The sequence below is a fragment of the Chiloscyllium plagiosum genome, unplaced genomic scaffold (genome assembly GCF_037043375.1).
Source record: "Chiloscyllium plagiosum isolate Xiang-an unplaced genomic scaffold, Cpla_swu_hap1 HiC_scaffold_27, whole genome shotgun sequence".
NCBI lineage: Eukaryota > Metazoa > Chordata > Chondrichthyes > Orectolobiformes > Hemiscylliidae > Chiloscyllium > Chiloscyllium plagiosum.
In genome coordinates this window covers 93,571,718-93,590,767 of record NW_028270165.1, presented here as the reverse complement: position 1 = coordinate 93,590,767, position 19,050 = coordinate 93,571,718, and the positions used below count along the sequence as shown (strand labels likewise).

General features: G+C 45.2%; 1 pseudogene across 1 annotated transcript in view; it reads left to right on the top strand.

Moving 5' to 3' along the window:
• Positions 1–12,668: 12,668 nt before the first annotated feature.
• Positions 12,669–19,050, top strand: part of LOC148145062 (uncharacterized) — a 31,986-nt pseudogene continuing 25,604 nt past the window's right edge. Inside the window, exon 1 of the transcript XR_015751707.1 lies at positions 12,669–12,861. The product of XR_015751707.1 is annotated as an uncharacterized LOC148145062 (transcript). The remainder of the gene's footprint in view (positions 12,862–19,050) is intronic.

Genomic DNA, 19,050 nt, shown 5'->3' with positions numbered 1-19,050 from the left:
GGAGTGTTGTAGAATAAAGAGACTTTGGAGTGCTAGAGTCTCAGGTGGACAGATTAGTGAAGGCGGCGTTTGGTTTGCTTTCCTTCATTGCTCATAGCATTGAGTATCGGAGTTGTGAGATCATGTTATACACACTTCCCACTCGAACGTGTTATCTAACTGCTTAACTGTTTTTAGTGAATATAATCCAAACCTCCTGCTGCTGCCATAACGTGGTTTGTTTGGAAGCCCTAGCTTTCGGAGTGATTAGATTTATTTTATTACTTACAGTGTGGAAACAGGCCCTTCAGCCCAAACCAACCCTTAGAAGAGCCACCCACCCGGACCCATTCCCCAACATTTACCCCTTCACCTAACACTTCAGGCAAATTAGCGTGGCCACTTCACCTAACCTGCACATCTTTGGACTGTGGGAGGAAACCCAAGCAGACACTGGGAGAATGTACAAACTCCACACTGACAGTTGCCCGAGGTGGGAATTGAACCCGGATCTCTGGCGCTCTGAAGTGCTGCTGCTGCTTCAGGTGGTTGTGGAGAATAAGATCATGATTAGACTATTTATAACCAACGGAGTCCAGTTCATGGAGATGTGATACATTAAACAATTTAGATTAAATCTTCCATCTTTTAGAATGGGGTTCTGTTCTTTGGTATGTTAATCCCAGAACCTGTTTTCAGTAACTTTCTCAAGAACGTAATTTAAATGCAGAGGTTTTATATCAAAAATGTCAGGCTGACTCGACATTGGGACCCAGACAGAATTCACACCTATTGGTGGGTAGGCTGGGACTTTTTTCACTGGAGCACAGGAGGTTGAAAGGTGAAGGTATTGGGTGCCTCATTAGCAAATTTCAGATTGATGGAATATCAGATAGTGAAGGGGACTGTCAGACGATACAGCAGAATATAGATCGGAGAGTTGGGAAGAGAAATGGCAGATGGAGTTCAATCCAGACAAATGCGAGGTGATGCATTTTGGAAGATGCAATTCAAGAGCGAGCTATACAGTAAATGGAAAGGTCCTGGGGGAAATTGATGTACAGAGAGATCTGGGTGTTCGGGTCTATTGTTCTCTGAAGGTGGCAATGCCTGTCAGTAGAGTGGTCAAGGCAGCATACAACACGCGTTCCATCATCGGACGGATTGAGTAAAAGAGCTGGCAGGTCATGTTAAAGTTATATAAGATTTTGGTTCGGCCGCATTTGGAATACTGTGTACAATTCCGGTCGTCAGATTTCCAAAAGGATGTGGATACTTTTGGAGAGAGTGCAGAGGAGGTTCACCAGGATGTTGCCTGTTATGGAGAGCGCTAGCTATGAGGAGAGGTTGAGTAGATTCGGATTATTTTCATTGGAAATAAGGAGGTTGAGGGGGGGGTCCTGATTGAGGCCTAAAAACCATGAGGGGTGTAAACAGGGGTGGATAGGAAGAATTATTTTCCCAGAGGGGAAGACTTAATTAGGGGAGAATGTGAGGACTGCAGATGCTGGAGATCAGAGCTCGTTGGGCTGAAGGGTCTGTTCTGTGCTGTATGACTCTGTAACTGTTCTGTACTGGTCTTAAAACCATTTTACTTGCCTTCCCCCATAAACATCCACTTCATGGTTGTTCTAAAATCAGATGAACTCAGCCTTGAATATATTCAATGACCCCCTAACTGCAGGAAGACATCCCGACTTCTGAAATCAATTCCTCTTGCTAATATACCTCTTGCCTTGCTGATTGCTTGCTGCATCCGTCTGACAACTGGCAGTGACTGGTGTGGAAGGACACTGAGGCCACTTTTTACATCCACATATCATTCCTGAGGAAGGGCTCGTGCCTGAAACGTCGATTCTCCTGCTCCGCGGATGCTGTCTGACCTCCTGTACTTTTCCACTGCCACACTTTTCGACTCTCATCTCCAGGATCTGCAGTCCCGACTTTCTTCACATCCCAATATATCGCCGTTTAAACAACGCACCTCCTTTCAGCAGTTATTTTTTCATAACCAAGGCTATAACCGGTTATAACCGGGAATTGAATCGCCTGGGTTCAATTCCCGCCTCAGGCGACTGAGTATGTGGAGTTTGCACGTTCTCCCCGTGTCTGCCTGGGTTTCCTCCGGGTGCTCTGGTTTCCTCCCACAGTCCAAAGATGTGCAGGTCAGGTGAGTTGGCCATGCTAAATTGACTGTAGTGTTAGGTAAGGGGTAAATGTAGGGGTATGGGTGGGTTGCGTTTCGGCGGGGCGGTGTTGACTTGTAGGGCCGAAGGGCCTGTTTCCACATTAATGTAATCCAGTCTAAACTTCACACTGTGGGACTGCATTTGCCGTGTGTTTGCCAATTGAGACACAGACCTGGACCAACGTTTCCCGACTCTGTCCCTTCCCTGGATTCACTCGCTTTCTTTTCAGTTGCTGCAAGTTAACAATTTAACCCCAGAATGAAAGAAGGAAGTTGCAGTCTGAGGTGAAGCTCTATCTGTATTTGCAGAGGAGGAGCAGCAGCAACTTCAGAACCTGATGGTCCATCTTCCGCATTCCCCGTCATCTAACACTATGGGGCAATTTAGCTTGGCCAATTCACCCTAACCCGCGCATCTTTGGACTGTGGGAGGATACCCGCGCAGACGTGGGTAGGGAATTGAACCTGGGGCTCTGGCGCTGTGAGGCAGCAGTGCTAACCACGAAAAAAAGGAATAGGGTTGTAAGGCAGTATTTCAGGGAGCTAGGGTGGAAGCTGAGGGCTAGAACAAACAGAGTGGTTATCTCTGGTTTGTTACCCGTGCCACGTGATAGCAAGGAATAGGGAGAGATATCAGCTGAACACGTGGCTGCAAGGATGGTGCAGGAGGGAGGGTTTCAGGCTTTTGGATAATTGGTGCTCATTCTGGCAAAGGTGGGACTTGTACAAACAGGACAGTCTTCACTTTAACCAGAGGAGTACTAATATCCTGGGTGGGAAATTTGCTGGAGCTATTCGAGTGGGTTTAAAGTAGCTCAGCAGGGGGATGGGAACCGGGGGTGTAGCTGCAATGCACAGGAGGATAAGAGTAGGAAGGACAGGGACATGATTTCAGGGTCACAGGAATGTGCTGGCAGACAGCGAAGTGGTTTGAAGTGTTTCTATTTCAACGCCAGAGTATCCACAATAAGGTAGGGGAGCTTGCAACACGGATAGGTACCTGGGACTTGGATATTGTGGCCATTTCGGAGACATGGAGAGAGCAGGGTGAGGAATGGATGTTGCAGGTTCCAGGGTTTTGATCTTTCATTAAGAACAGCCAAGGCGGTAAAAGAGGGAGAGACGTGGACTTGTTGGTCAAGGATATTATAACGGTGGCTGACAGAACTTTTGATGAGTCCTCATCAACTGAGGTAATGTGGGCTGAGGTTAGAATCTGGAGCGGAGAGGTCACACTGCTTGGAGTTTTTTTATAGGCCTCCGCAGAGTTCCAGGGAGGTGGAAGAGAGGATTAGCAAAATTATTCTGGGTAGGAGTGAAAGGAACAGGGTGGTCATTATGGGGGACTTTAACTTCCCCAGTATGTGCAGGAGGGGCTTTCTGACACAGTATGTCGAAGGGCCGACAAAAGGGGAGGTCACACTGGATCTGGTGCTTGGTAATGAATCAGGCCAGATGTTTGGTTTAGTGGAAGGTGAACACTTTGGAGAGAGTGACGATAATTCAGTTAGGTTTCATATAGCAATTTAAAGGGAGAGGAACATGCCACAGGTTAAGAGTTATCGATGGGGAAAGGGCAATTATAATGCAATTAGGCAAGACTTAGGATGCATAGAATAGGGTAGCAAAATGCAGGGGATGGGGACAATTGAAATGTGGAGCTGGTTTAAGGAACAGATATAGTGTGTCCTTGATAGGTATGTCCCTGTCAGGAGGGAAGGAAGTAATAAGGTAAGGGAACCGTGGTTTACAACAGAAATTGCATCTCTTGTAACAAAGAAGAAGGAGGCTCATGTGTTGATGAGGCAAGATGGTTCAGATGAGGCGATGGAGAGTTACAGATCAGCTCGGAAGGGTTTAAAGAGAGAGTTAAGAGCAAAGAGAGGACATGAGCAGTCTTTAACACATAAAGGAGAACCCTAAAGCTTTCTACAGGTATGTGAGGAATAAAAGGATGATTAGGGTAGGAATAGGGCCAGTCAAAGATAGAAGTGGGAAGTTGAGTGTGGGCCCTGTGGAGATTGGAGAGGTATTAATGAATATCTCTCATCGGTCTTCACTCAGGAAAAGGAGAATATTGTAGAGGAGAAGAATGAGGTACGAGATATGAGACTCGAAAGGATTGAGGTTAGTGGCACACAGGTGTTATCAATTCTAGAAAAGGAGTGAAAGGAGGCAAGTGCCCTGGGCCGGATGGGATTTATCCAAGGATTCTCTGGAAAGCTAGGGAGGAGAGGGCAGAGCCTTTGGCTTTGATATTTGAGTTGTCATTGTCTACCGATTTAGTACCAGAGTGGAGGATTGCAAATGTTGTGTCCTTGTTCAAGAAATGCAGCAGAGATGACCCAGGTAATTATAGACCAGTGAGCCTTACTTCTGTTGAAGGAAAGCTTTTGGAAAGGAACATTAGAGATAGGATTTATAATCATCTAGCAAGCAACAATTTGATTTCCGATAGTCAACACTGTTTCATCAAGGGCAGATCGTGTCTCATAAACCTCATTGAGTTTTTTGAGAAGGTGACCAAGCATGTAGATGAGGGTAGGGCAGTTGACGTGGTGTACATGGACCTCAGTAAAGCCTTTGATAAAGTTCCACATGGTAAGCTATTGGAGAAAATGCAGAGGCATTGGATTGAGGGTGATTTAGCAGTTTGGATTACAAACTAGCTTTCTGAAAGAAGGCAGCGAGTGGTGGTTTATGGAAAATATTCAGCCTGGAGTCCGGTTACTAGTGGTGTGCCACAAGGATCAGTTTTCAGACTACTGCGGTTTGTCATTTTTTAAATGACTTAGACACAGGCATAGGTGGATGAATTAGTAAATTTGCAGACGATACTAAAGTCGGTGGAGCCGTGGACAGTTTGGAAGAATGTTATAGGTTGCAGGGGGACTTGGATAAACTGCAGAATTGGACTGAGAGGTGGCAAATGGAGTTCAATGCAGCTAAATGTGAGGTGATTCACTTTGAGAAGAATAACAGGAAGGCAGTGATCTTGGAGTCCATGTGCATAGATCCCTGAAAGTTGCCACTCAGGTGGATAGTGCTGTTAAGAAGGCATACGGGGTGTTAGGTTTCATTCGTAGAGGGATTGAGTTCCGGAACCGCAATATCATGCTGCAACTATACAAAACGCTGGTGCAGCCACACTTGGAATATTATGTATAGTTCTGGTCCCCATATTTCAGGAAGGATGTGGGAAGCATTGGAAAAGGTGCAGAAGAAATTTACCAGGATGTTGCCTGGTCTGGAGGGAGGGTCTTGTGAGGAAAGGCTGAGAGACTTGGGTCTGTTCTCATTGGAAAGAAGGCGGCTAAGGGGGGATTGATAGAGACATATAAGATGATCAGAGTATTAGATAGGGTAGACAGTGAAAGAATTTTTCCTAGAATGGTGAAGTCAGCTTGTATTAGGGGCATAACTACAAATTGAGGTGTGATAGATTAAAGACAGGTGTCAGAGGCAAGTTCTTTATGCAGAGAGTGGTAAGGGCGTGGAAAGCCCGACCTGCTAAGTTAGTCAACTCAGCCACATTAGGGAGATTTAAACAATTCTTAGATAACGCATGGTTGTTGTTGGGATAGTGTCAGAGAATGAGTTGAGAATAGTTCACAGGTCGGCGCAACATCAAGGGCCGAAGGGCCTGTTCTGCGCTGTATTGTTCTGTGTTCTAAACTTAGTGAAGGAGGCGGAAAGAAATGAGCAGCTTTTTTTTATATCGATATTTTTATTAGAAATTTAACATTTTTACAAGTTTACAAAAATAAACAAAACTCTCAGATATAAACATTGATATACAATTAACTCAAATATACAATAGCCAAAGTTTAACAAGAAAGAAAAGATAAAAAACCCGAAACAGAAAAAAAACAAAACTCAACTGTCAACGAATCTAACCTACAACTAACCAGAGTGTATATTTAAGTCTCTATATGCTCGCAATGTGTTAACATCAGATGTAATAAAACCCGTATTCGTGCGGGATTCCTCTCCCGAGGGGCCCCGGCCCAGCCAGGTTTGTAATCTCAATTAAATAAAAGCCCTTGTTAGGATAGCCGAAATATCTGTATTTATGTAACTCAAGAAGGGCTGCCATATTTTATAAAATAATTCGGTCTTTCGCCGCACCATATTTGTGAGGAAGTCAAGGGGAATACATTCCATAATTAATCTGTCAATTTGAACGTCCAGGGGGGCCCTCAGCCACCCAGTTTTTCCTTGCACAGAAAGAAAGAATAGAAAATAGTGTCCAGGGAGGGAAAGTTCGAAAAGCCCAAAAGGAGAGATACAGGGTCCACTTTAATTTCCGTTCCTAAAATTTCTGTCAGGGTACTTGCTACTTTAGTCCAATATCAACGGATCTTATGACAGGTCCATAGGCAATGTATAAGAGTGCCCACCTCTATTTTGCATTTAGGACACATTGGAGATGCTCCTGCCTTAAATTTTGCCAGTCGAACCGGTGCTATATGGGCCCTATGAAGTATCTTCAGCTGGATAGCCTGGGTTCTGTTACAAATAATAATTCTTCTAGCATTTTCCCAAATATCATTCCATGTTTCCAAATCCTGATCCCATGTTTTAAGCAGATTATCCATATCTCCCGATACTTCATCATGTAGTAAATGATAAATAGTACTGGCGGAAGATATCCCCACTGGTCGAAGGACACTACATTCTCTATCTGATTTATAAAGACTATCTAATAACGTAGTCTTCTTCTGTATATAATCTCGAATTTGAAAGTATCGAAAGAGGTCTCCATTAGGTAATCCAAATTTCTGACGCAGCTGTTCAAAAGACATCAGGACCCCATCTTTAAATAGATCCCTTAAACATGAGATACCCCTGGATCTCCAGAGTTTAAAAGTGGCATCTGTCAACCCTGGTTGGAATCCCCATGCTCCCACTATCGGTGCATAGGGGGATGTTTTATGTGAGTTGCCCTCATTTTGCCGCATTATATTCCAAGCCTTAATTGTGTTTAGTATTATAGGGTTTTTACAGTGATCTGTAATGATTTTCCTCTTGTCTGAAAATAAAAGGTTAATAAGTGGGTATTTTACTTGAGAGGCCTCGATGTCCAACCAGATTGATTGTGGATCAGACAAGACCCAATCAGCTATGTAACTTAATAGGGAACTTAACTGATATTTCCTAAAGTCTGGGAAGTCCAATCCTCCCCTTGTCTGTGGAAGCTGTAGCTTCTTCAGCTTAATGAAGGGCCGTCTATGAATCCAGCCAGCCATATAATTTACATAGAGCCGTCCTCGGCAGCATCACCGGAAGCATTCTCATAGGATATAGGAGACGGGGCAGGATATTCATTTGATTAGTGCTATTCTACCCAACCAGGAAATTGGAAGGACTCCCCATCGCTGGAGGTCCTGCCTTATCCTTTCCAGTAAATGCAAAAAATTAGCCTTATACAACTGACCAAATACTGGAGTAATAAAAATGCCTAAATATAAGAAGCCCTCCAGGGACCAAGGAAAGGGAAAAAAGGGATCCGTCCACTAAGTGGGGTGTCATAGCAAGGCCACCCATTGGCATAGCCTCTGATTTTGAAAAATTAATTTTGTAGCTTGAGAATGCGCTAAATGTATTAATAACTTGGATTAGGCGAGGTACGGACATCAGAGGATTACTGAGGAACAGAAGAACATCATCTGCATAAAGGGTAATTTTATGTTTACCTGTACCAATCCTCGGGGCCGTTATATTAGGATCAGCTCGTATAGCTTCTGCTAGTGGTTCAATTATTAGTGTAAATAACAATGGCGAGAGGGGACATCCCTGACGGCAGCCCCTACCCACACTGAAGTTATCCGAACCTAATCCATTGGTAACCACAACTGCTTTGGGATCACTATACAATGTTGAGACCCATTTGGTAAACACCTGACCAACGCCAAACCTTTCCAATGTGTAAAACAAATATGACCATTCAACCCTATCAAATGCCTTTTCCGCGTCTAATGAAACCACTACTCCTGGTATCTTTCCCTGATGATAGGCTTGAATCATATTCAAAACCCTTCTAATATTATTGGATGATCTATGGCCCTTAATAAACCCCCGTCTGATCCTCCTTTGTAATATGTGGCAGTACCCTTTCTAGTCTCAGTGCTAACGTTTTAGAAAGGATTTTAAAATCTACATTTAGCAAGGATAATGGTCTATATGATGTACAATCTTCTGGATCCTTTCCTTTTTTTTAAGGATAAGAGAGATATTTGCCTCTTGCAGCGAAGGCGGGAGACAGCCCTGATTATATGCATAGTTATACATGTCCATAAGTGGACCAGCCAATATTTCTGTAAATTCTTTATAGAATTCAGCTTGAAAACCATCTGGGCCCGGTGCCTTACCATTCTGAAGTTGCCGAATTGCACCAAGTATTTCTTGGACTGTAAGAGGAGCATTTAGGACCGATACTTGTTCCGGAGTTAGGCCTGGAAAGGTCAAATTTTTTAAAAATGACTGCATCCTCCTCGTCCTATCTTCATAATCCTGCGATTTATATAACTCAGAATAAAATTCTCTAAAGATCGCATTAATCTTTTTATGATCATGAGTTAAAATATCCGTACTTTCCTTGATAGACGTAATAGTCTGAGGGGCCTTTTTTTTTCTTTGCAAGAAATGCTAAGTATCTACCCGGTTTGTCGCCATATTCATATAACCTTTGTTTTGCAAATAATATATATACATACACATACACATACATCCCTCATACATACATAAAATAATAAAAGAAAACAACCCCAAGGTGGGGGGGAGAAAATCAAATCCCTCTCCCTACCCCGCATGATAATATTAAACAGTAAAGTAATATTTCCCTCTTAGCCGTTTGAGTAAGCGTAGTGTTTAGAGCTGTCCTAAGAGCCGTAATCCTTTGCAATTTAATAATAGAAGGCCTATCAGTGTATGCTGTTTCAGCTGCTTTTAAGCGAGCTTCAAGCAGACGCTGTTGTTCTCCCTTCAATTTCTTCTGGGTCGCTGAATAGGAGATGATCAAACCTCGCGTGTAAGCTTTGATGGACTCCCACATCATTGATGGGTTGCTAGCTGTACCTGAATTAATTTCTAAAAAAGTTTTAAATTCTTGAGAGAAGTACTTTACAAATTTACTATCTTTCATTAGGAAGGGGTCCATACGCCAATGCCGAGGGGATGTCCCATTGTTCCTCGCCTTAGTTTCCATATATACAGCAGCGTGATCGGAAATTGCTATACTACCTATTTTACAGGATGATATGGAATTTTTAAAAATCGAGGGGGCGAAAAACATATCAATTCTGGTATGCCATTTATGTGGATTGGAGTAAAAAGAAAAATCTCTGCCCTGTGGATGAAGACATCTCCATACATCTACTAATCCTAATTCTTCGGATCCATCAATTGTCTAGATCTGGGAGATACTCGTGCAGTACTCTTGGGAATCCTATCTATTTCTGGATCCATAATACAATTAAAGTCTCCCCCTATAATTATATGACGGGTACCAAAAGCCATCAATTTTGAAAAGGCTTCCGTTATAAATTTAAAGGAGTGTGCCGGAGGGCAGTACAAATTTAAAATCCCATGTTCCTCTCCATTTATGAGGGCTTTAATCAAAATATATCGTCCAGATTCGTCTTTTATCTGCTTTAGGATTTTGAAAGGGAAATTCTTTCGGACAAGAATAACAATTCCCCTGCTTTTTGAGCTAAAAGAAGAAAAAAAGGCCTGATCAAATCCACCCTGTCGTAATTTCAAGTGTTCTTTATCCGACAGGTGTGTCTCCTGTAGGAGAGCTATATCAACTCTTTCCTTCTTAAGATTTGATAATATTTTCTTCCTTTTGACTGGCGAATTACTCCCCTTGACATTCCAAGTGCACCACTTAACCGACTGATCAACCATAATCATCTGGGCCAATCCGAGATCCCTCGGGAGGGGGAACCCTATCCAGAACATCCCGAGCGTAGAGCATATAAAATTTACAAAAATAACGCCTCTCTAATACGCCCACAACAATACAATAAAAAACTATTTCTAAACAAAAAAAATAAAACTTATCTAAGTGGAGATTTTCCCCTTGTTCCCAGGGGGTGTCACTTCCTCTCCAAAAGTTCATCATATCCTCTCCCAACCAATGCCCCACCCTTGACCCAGACGCTCCTCAATAAAATGAGAGTTCAAATATAATGCAAAGCTAGAGTTAATAGTGAGCACCCTACCCCCACCCACACCAACACCTGGATATATTTGGTAATGTTAATACCATATATAAATATATAACTATAAAATTACCACCCCAACAAATAATAATTAAATATAATACAAAATAACAAAGGAAAACAACCCCGCTCCTAGAGACAGAGGTAAAATTGAATAAGGTAACCACCTCCCCCCACCAACACCAACCAAACCCCCCCAGCTTTTTTATATATATACAGACACAGACACAGACAACAAAGGGGGAAAGGCGAACCAACAGCCATTATGCCTCACAGGTTATGTCTACGAATTCCTTAGCCTTTTTTGGCGATCCAAAGTTATATTCGGATCGTTCATGGTTAAAGTGTAATGTCGCTGGGTAGCGTAAGGAGTACTGAATATTTAAGTCCCTAAAACGCTTCTTCGCCTCGTCGAATGCCTTCCTCTTTCGAACCAGAGCCGGGGAAATTTCCTGGAATAACATGATCTTGGATCCTTTATAGATCATAGCTTGGGGGTCTTTTCCACCCTTACCTGGCCTGATCCAGCTTCCAGATTTAAAAGCTGTGGCAGCCACTGCTCCAGGAATACTGTAAGCTGGCCTTCCTCTTCCCGTTCGGGAAGGCCCAGCAAACGAATATTTTTTTGACGACCTCGATTATCGAGGTAATCAGTGTTATTCTCTAAGGATCGGACTCGCTGTTCGAGAGTCCGGACCTGATCCACAGCCGATTGTGCTGCAGTTTCGGAGGTCACGGCCTTTAGCTCCGCCCCTCCGACTCGGCGCTCGATTACTTTAATGTCTTGGTCGTGCTTCTGCAGCGTGGCTGAGAGTGAGTCCCATCGACTTCGGGACTCCTCAATAAACGCGTCGATCTTCACGTCCAGCTTGGAGATCATCTCCACAAGGCTTGCCCCTGTAGGTAAGTCCCCCGGGGCGGCTGTGGACGCCTCTGCTGGAGCTGGAGAGGGTGGGGGAGGGGGTCCTGCTTGTTGAGAGCTGCGGGCTCCCTTCCCTTTAGTCATTTTAACTAAAGATTAGATTATTTAAGTTTAATATTAAACAACTAATTAAATTAAGCAACTATTATAAATGATTTGGTGAGTGTGGTGGAGGTGGGTGACCCACTTTACCCAAACCTTGGGAGGAGCACTGTAGACTCAGACTTGCTGGGTCGCCACCATCTTGGATTCCCCTCAGAAATGAGCAGCTTTAAAACAAAAACTGGTAATGTGTGAGTGTGATGGAGTATAGGCCTGTGTGCGTGTTGGGTGGTGTGTGTCTGTGTCCGAGAGAGCGTGTACACGAGAGAGGTATAGATAAAAGTGAGGAATAGCACTTTGCTTTAATAAAAAGGGGAGGACTTGTAGCAGTTACTGGCGGGGCCCTGGGTAATGTTGTAGAACAGAGACATGGGGGTGTGGTTCAGGTACATAGTTCTTTGAAAGTTGCAGCACTGGTAGACAGAGTTGTTAAGAGTTGATTAGCCCACTTGCCTTCATTGTTCACACCTTCATTAGATTAGATTACTTACAATGTGGAAACAGGCTCTTCGGCCCAACAAGTCCACACCGCCCCGCCGAAGCGCCACCCACCCATTCCCCTACATTTACCCCTTACCTAACACTACGGGCAATTTAGCATGGCCAATTCACCTGACCTGCACATCTTTGGACTGTGGGAGGAAACCGGAGCACCCAGAGGAAACCAACGCAGACACTGGGAGTACGTGCAAACTCCACACAGTCAGTCGCCTGAGGTGTGAATTGAACCCGGGTCTCTGGCACTGTGAGGCAGCAGTGCTAACCACTGTGCCACCGTGCCGCCCACACAGTTGAATATTGGAGTTGGGACATCATTTTGAAATTATACAGGATGTTGGTGAGGCCACTTTTAGAACACTGAGTACAGTTCTGGTCGCCCTGTTATAGGAAGAATACTATTAGAGAAGGTTCGGTAAAGATGTACCAGGATGTTGTCAGGACTGAAGGGTTTGAGTTATAAGGAGAGGCTGAGACTTTATTCACTGGAGTGGAGGAGGTTGAGGGGTGACCTTATTGAGATTTGTAAAATCATGAGGGGTGTCGGCAAGGTGAGTAGCAAAAATAGTGAGGAGCATGTTTGGTTATGTCGAGTCCTAAATAAATAAATATTGGCTCTACCGTTTCTTTTTCTCCTATTGGCATTTGGACACTTAAATTTGTCAGTAATCGTAGCATTGCCACAGAGTGTACAGCGCATGCTCCTCGGTGTCAGCAAGAACGGCGCATGCTCCTAGCTGTCCGCTGCAACGGGGCGCGACCTTCTTTAGAAGCTAATGGGGAGCCTTGGAGGACCGGAAGTAGGGTAGTCCTCCTGCCAATGAGAACATCCTCTATTGTCTGAATGCGGAAGTTGTCCCATGAGCTTCTGAAGCTGCTGCACCTCTCTCTCTGAAAGAAGATTGAGCTTCACTCCAGACTACAACTTCCTTCCTCTGTTTAACATTGTGAGTACCGCACTCTCTTTTCCATTTCTTTATTTCATTGTGGGCTTCGATTGTTGACTCGCAGCAACTGAATGTAAAGACAGTGAATCCAGGGAGGAGCAGACTCAGGAAATGTTGATCCAGATCAGTGTCTCAATTGGCAAAAACAGTCTCACAGTGTGAAGTTATAGCCTTTGCTGTGGGGGGAAAAAACAGCAGAAAGGAAGTGCATTGTTTAAATGGTGATATATTGGGATGTGGGGAAAGTGAGGACTGCAGGTGTTGAAGATCAGAGTCAAAAAGTGTGGCAGCTTCCAAGGAGCAGGAGAGTCAACGTTTTGGGCCCGAGCCCTTCATCGGGAATGCCGTGTGGATGTACAAAGGGGCCTCAGCGTCCTCCTACACCAGTCACTGCCTGTTGTGAGACAGGTGCAGCAAGCAATCAGCAAGGCAAGTGTAATATTAGCAAGAGGAATTGAGTTCAGAAGTGGGGATGCCTTCCTGCTGTTCGGGGGCGGGGGGGGGGTGTCATTAAATATATTCAAGGCTGAACTCCTCTGATTTTTGAACAACAAAGAGGTGGATGTTTCTGGGGAAAGGCAAGAAAATGGTTTTAAGACCAGTATAGAACAGTTACAGAATCGGACAGCACAGAAACAGACCCTTCAGCCCAACTAGTCCGTGCTGACTATGTTCACAAACTAAACTCGTTCCACCTGCCTGTGTTTGGCCCATATCCCTCCGAACCTTTCCTATTCATGTCCTTATCCAAACATCTTATAAACGTTGTTACTGTACCTGCATCCACCATTTCCTCTGGACATTCATTCCACACACAAACCACTCTCTCAAAGGAAAAAGGTGCTCCTCATATCTATCTTAAAATCTTTCTCCTCGCACCTTAAAAATTTGCTCCTAATCTTGAAACGACACCTGCCATTTACCTCATCTATGGTTTTATAATTCTCTGTAATGTTGCATCTCAACCTCCTGTGTTCCATTGAAAGCATCCCAGCCTATCCACCTCGATGTAGGTAGATTAATATCTAGTCATGATCTGTTCAAAGCTGGTGCAGGCTCGAAAGACCAACTGACCTACTCCTGCTCCCAACTCTCTCACTATGTCCAGGACAGTAAGGGACTATAGGACAGGAGCAGACATTTGGCCATTCACCACATCAGGTCTGCTCATACCATTCAATTGTGGCTGATCAGTTTGTCAACCCCATTCACCTGCTTTCTCCCAATTCCTCTCAATCCCCTTGATACTCAAGAACCTATCTATTTCAGTTTTAAATATCCTCAGTGACCTGGCCTCCACAGCTTCTGTGTCAAGGAATTCCATAGATTTACCACTCTCTGGCTGAAGTTTTTTCTTTTCTCCATTCTAAAAGGTCCTCTGGTCCTAGTCTCTCTTACCAATTGAAACATCTTTCCAATGTCCAGGTCGTTCAGTATTATGTACGTTTCAATTAGATCCCCCCCCCCCCCCCCCCCCCCGGTGAGTGTAGGCCTGTTAATCAGCATGAACCAGACCCTTCGGGATGAGGTTCAGCAGGGATTAGGTTCAGCAAACTGAGAATGGAGGGAGAGTGTGTGGGATGGAGATTTTCAGCTTCTCTGGAATAAGGGAGGAAAAAGCGATAAATCAGAATTGATCGGATGGGCTGATCGGCCAAAGAGTGGCAGGTGGAGTTTAATTTAGAGAAATGTGAGGTTTGCATTTTGGTCAAGCAATCCAGGCAAGACTTACACAGTTAAGGGGAGTGTTGCAGAACAAAGAGACCTTGGTATGTTTTCCTTTATTGGTCAGAGCATTGAGTACAGGATTTGGGAAGTCCTGTTGCGGCTGTGCAGGACATGTGGTTGGGCCACTTTTGGAATACTGCATTCAGTTCTGGTCTCCCTGCAATAGGAAAGATGTTGTGAAACTTTGAAAGGGGTGGGAAAACTTTTATAAGGCTTGTTGGCAGAGTTGGAACATTTGAGGTACAGGGAGAGGCTGATAGGCCAGGGATATTTTCCCTGGAGCATCAGAGGTTGAGGGGTGACCTTATAAAAATATATAAGCGGCATGGATCAGGGCCAGGTCTTTTCCCCAGGATAGGGGAGTCCACAACTAGAAGAACATCGGTTTAAGGTGAATGGGGAAATGGGAAGTGAGTAGAAACTTTTTCACGCAGAGGGTGGTGGATTTATGGAACCTGCTGCCAGAGGAAGTCGTGGAGGCTGGCATGATGACACAATATAAAAGGCATCTGCCTATATGAATAGCAAGGGTTTAGAGGGATATGGGCCAAATGCTGGCAAATGGAACTACGTTAATTTAGGATGTCTGGCTGGCATCTGTCTAGGTTAGGGTGGATTAGCCATAGGATGTGCAGGTTAGGTGCATTAGTAAGGGTTAAATGCAGAGCAATAGGCGTTGGGGAATGGGTGTGGGTGGGTTACCCTTCGGAGGGTCGGTGTGGATTCCCTGGGTCGAGTGGCCTGCTTCCACACGATGGAGCTTCTCGGAAGGGAAGATGTTTTGCAAACTGCGCAGGCGCACTGCGGACCACACGGCCGCCGTCCGGAGCAGGGCTCAGAGGGATATGGTTGAAGAGAAAATGAGGTCTGCAGATGCTGGAGATCAGAGATGGAAATGTGTTGCTGGAGAAGCGCAGCAGGTCAGGCAGCATCTAGGGAACAGGAGAATCGACGTTTCGGGCATTAGCCCTTCTTCAGGAAGGGTTAATGCCCGAAACGTCGATTCTCCTGTTCCCTAGATGCTGCCTGACCTGCTGCGCTTCTCCAGCAACACATTTCCATCTCAGAGGGATATGGGCCAAGTGCTGGCAAATGGGACTAGATTAATTTCGGATATCTGGTCAGCACCAGAGTTTGATCCAAGTGTCTGTTTCTATGCTGTATATCTGTGACTCTGGCTTTCCACAAACATTTGCCACATCTTTACGTTCAGTTTCTCTCTGGTGTCTATGTTAATACCTTGATGTCTCACTTTGCTCCCCCGCTTCCCGGGGACGTTAACCATTTTGTGTCTGGGTCTTCTTCAAGAAGCTGCATTGCAGGTTCACCCTGAATTGACACTCTTCCCAACTGCCCCGAGTGTGGGAAAGCCTTCAGGAATTCCTCGAACCTGCTCAGGCACCAACGGCTCCACACTGGGGAAAGGCCCTTCAGCTGCCCCGAGTGCGGGAAGGCCTTAAGGCCTTTGTCCGGGCCTCCCACCTCCTGACCCACCAGCGGGTCCACACGGGGCAGAGGCCCTTCAGCTGTCCTGAGTGTGGGAAGAGATTTACCCAGGCCTCCAACTTGCTGACCCACCAGCGGGTCCACACAGAGGAAAGGCCCTTCAGCTGCCCCGAGTGCTGGAAAGGCTTCACCTGCTCCTCCCACCTGCGGAGGCACCAGCGAGTTCACGTGCCACCGCAGGGGGATTGAAGGAGCGACAGCCCAGTGCCATTATTGACTGGACTATCAACCCAGTTCCGGGGACTCCTGGGTTTGAATTCCACCACAGCAGATGGCGGAATTAGAATTTGGTCAGAAATCTGGAGTTCAGAATCTAACGGTGAAACCATTTTCGGGGGTTGAAGGTGGTGAAACCCCCATCAGATTCACTCATGTCCTTTTTAAGGAATGAAACTCGTGGTGGGAGAGGATTCATTCAGTCGTTCCAGCTATCTCCTTTTACCCGGTGTGGCCTCCACGTGACTCCAGACCCACAACAGTCTGGTTGACTATGCCCTGCCACACCCCCTCTTCTCCCCCCCCCCACCCCCCCACTGGCAAATGCGTGGAGAGAAACTCACTTGGAATCAAGGTATGGGTTGAAATTGGTGAGTGAGGCAGTATTTCCTTTGGGTTACGGCTGTAGCAAGGAACCAATTACAAAGGGACAACTCGGTGCTGACCAATAGTAGAGGAAGAGAGGCGGAGGGGGTGGCAGTGTGAGCGCTTTGACCTTGAGCTGCTTATTTTAAAAAAAACAGCAACTTTTTCTACGTCTTTTTGGTGAGGGGGGGTGTGGGGGTGGAATCTGAATCTGTAACAAAGTTGGGTCATAATAAAGGTTACCTGAACTTACTGCAAGATTCAGGCTCTCATTGAAAGTTTTGAGCTCCAAGAGATTTTTGTTTTAAAGCTGCTCATTTTTTTGCAGCCTCCTGTACTGAGTTCCCAATGTCGTGTATCAGATGGAGCAGTGAATGAGGAGCTAGTATTGTTAGAAATTGTACATTTTTTGTGAGTGCAGGTACAGCATCGTTTCATCGGCATTGTAAAGTTTCCTGGCAGCACCAGGAGGTGTGGGCTGTGTTCACTAGATACGCGTATCTTTACAATTAAGAATACCTAAATTGATATATTCAGAAACATAGCTGAAGTCTGAAAGCATGTTAAATTTTTTAAGAGCTGTTGAAACCTTTCTGAAACTTGCACTGAATTATATGCAGTTTAACCACAGCACAGGACAGGTTGGAAGGGGTGAATGGCCTTTTCCTAGTCTTGTGATATTGGTTCTGACTAGCATGGAAACAAGCCCTTCAGTCCACGCCGACCAGATATTCTAACTTCACCTAGTGACCCATTTGCCAGAATTTGGCCAATGTCCCTCTAAACCCTTCCTATTTATATCCCCATCCAGATGCCTTTTAAATGCTGTAATTATATTGGCCTTCACCACTTCCTCTGGCAGCTCATTCCATAAACGCACCACCCTCCGCGTGAAAAGGTTGCCCCTTAGGTCCCTCACAAATCTTCCACCGCCCCCCCCCCACCCTAAATCTATGCCCTCTAGTTCTGGACTCCCCCCTACCCCCAAACCTGGGGAAAAGAGATACAAAAGTTAATTTACTCTCCCCACAGGATAAAGAGTTGCCCAGAGGCAGGGGGTTTCACTCTGAACCTCACAAGACCAGTTCTGCGCAGTGACATCAACAATGGAACGAGGGGTTGGGGTAAGGTGTCTGGGTAATGGGGTGGGGCCAAGCCGAAAGCAGTCCCTGCACCATTTGCAAAAATCCCAACCCGAGGAATCTGCCCGAGGCAGATGGGAAACGGAAGCCTTTCCCACAGTTGCCACACATCCACGGTTTCTCCACGGAGTGGGATTCCACGGGTTTCTCCATGGCTGAAGCTTCAGATGCACACAAACGTGTGTGGAGCCCCTTCCCAGGCCATATAACTGTTTCAGGCTCCACACTCAGTGCGCTGCAACAGTAGGGTCTCTCATCCAGTCCCACTGATGCTGAAAATCTACTCAAACAGGAATCAAAAAGCTTTGTTCCTTCTCACAGACTCATAGTTGAAAATTGTTGTGGTCCCGATGGATTGAGTGACTGTCAGGCATTGACGTCAAATAAGGACTGCAGACGCTGGAGAGTCAGAGTCGAAAAGTGTGGCGCTGGAAAAGCACAGCAGGTCAGGCAGCATCAGAGGAGCAGGAGAGTCAACATTTCAGGCATAAGGCCTTCATCTGTTGATTTTGAAACTTCCGTCTTCAGATCTTCAAATACTCCGTAAAGAGAGATTACAAAGCTCATCACTGTCAGTGCAGGGTAGAAATTCTGAACAAGCAATTCTACTTTCTATGGAATATTCTTGTGTTCTGTTATTCCACAAAATTGAAAGCACCATCCCACTCTCTCTCCCCCTCTGTTCTCACTCCGCTCTAGCTCATTCTCCTGAAGGTGCTGATTCAGGATCTTACAGGGGCAGAAAAGCAAAAACGTCAAGACTGACATCTCTCTGCATTTTGGATAATTCCACCTGAAAGTTAATATCTTTCACAACACTGGGATACTGCTGAGAGGGAGCAGGTCTGATTTTGGGAAGCAAATAAAATGTGTCAATTCTGGGTGAATCGGGAATGCAGCTTCTTGAGGAAGAACCAGACACGAAATGGTTAACGTCCCCAGGAAGGTGGGAGCAAAATGAGATGTCAAGCCATTAACACCGACATTAGAGAGAAAGTGGACCTATTGACGTGACAAATGTTAGTGGAAAGCCAGAGTCATAGAGATGTACAGCACAGAAACAGACCCTTTGGTCCAACTCATCAGTACCAGCCAGGTATTCTAAATTAATCCAGTCCCATTTGTCAGCACTTGGCCTATGTCCTCTAAACCCTTCCTATTCATATACCCATCCAGATGCCTTTTAAGTGCTGTAATTGTACCAGCCATCACTATTTCCTCTGGCAGCTCA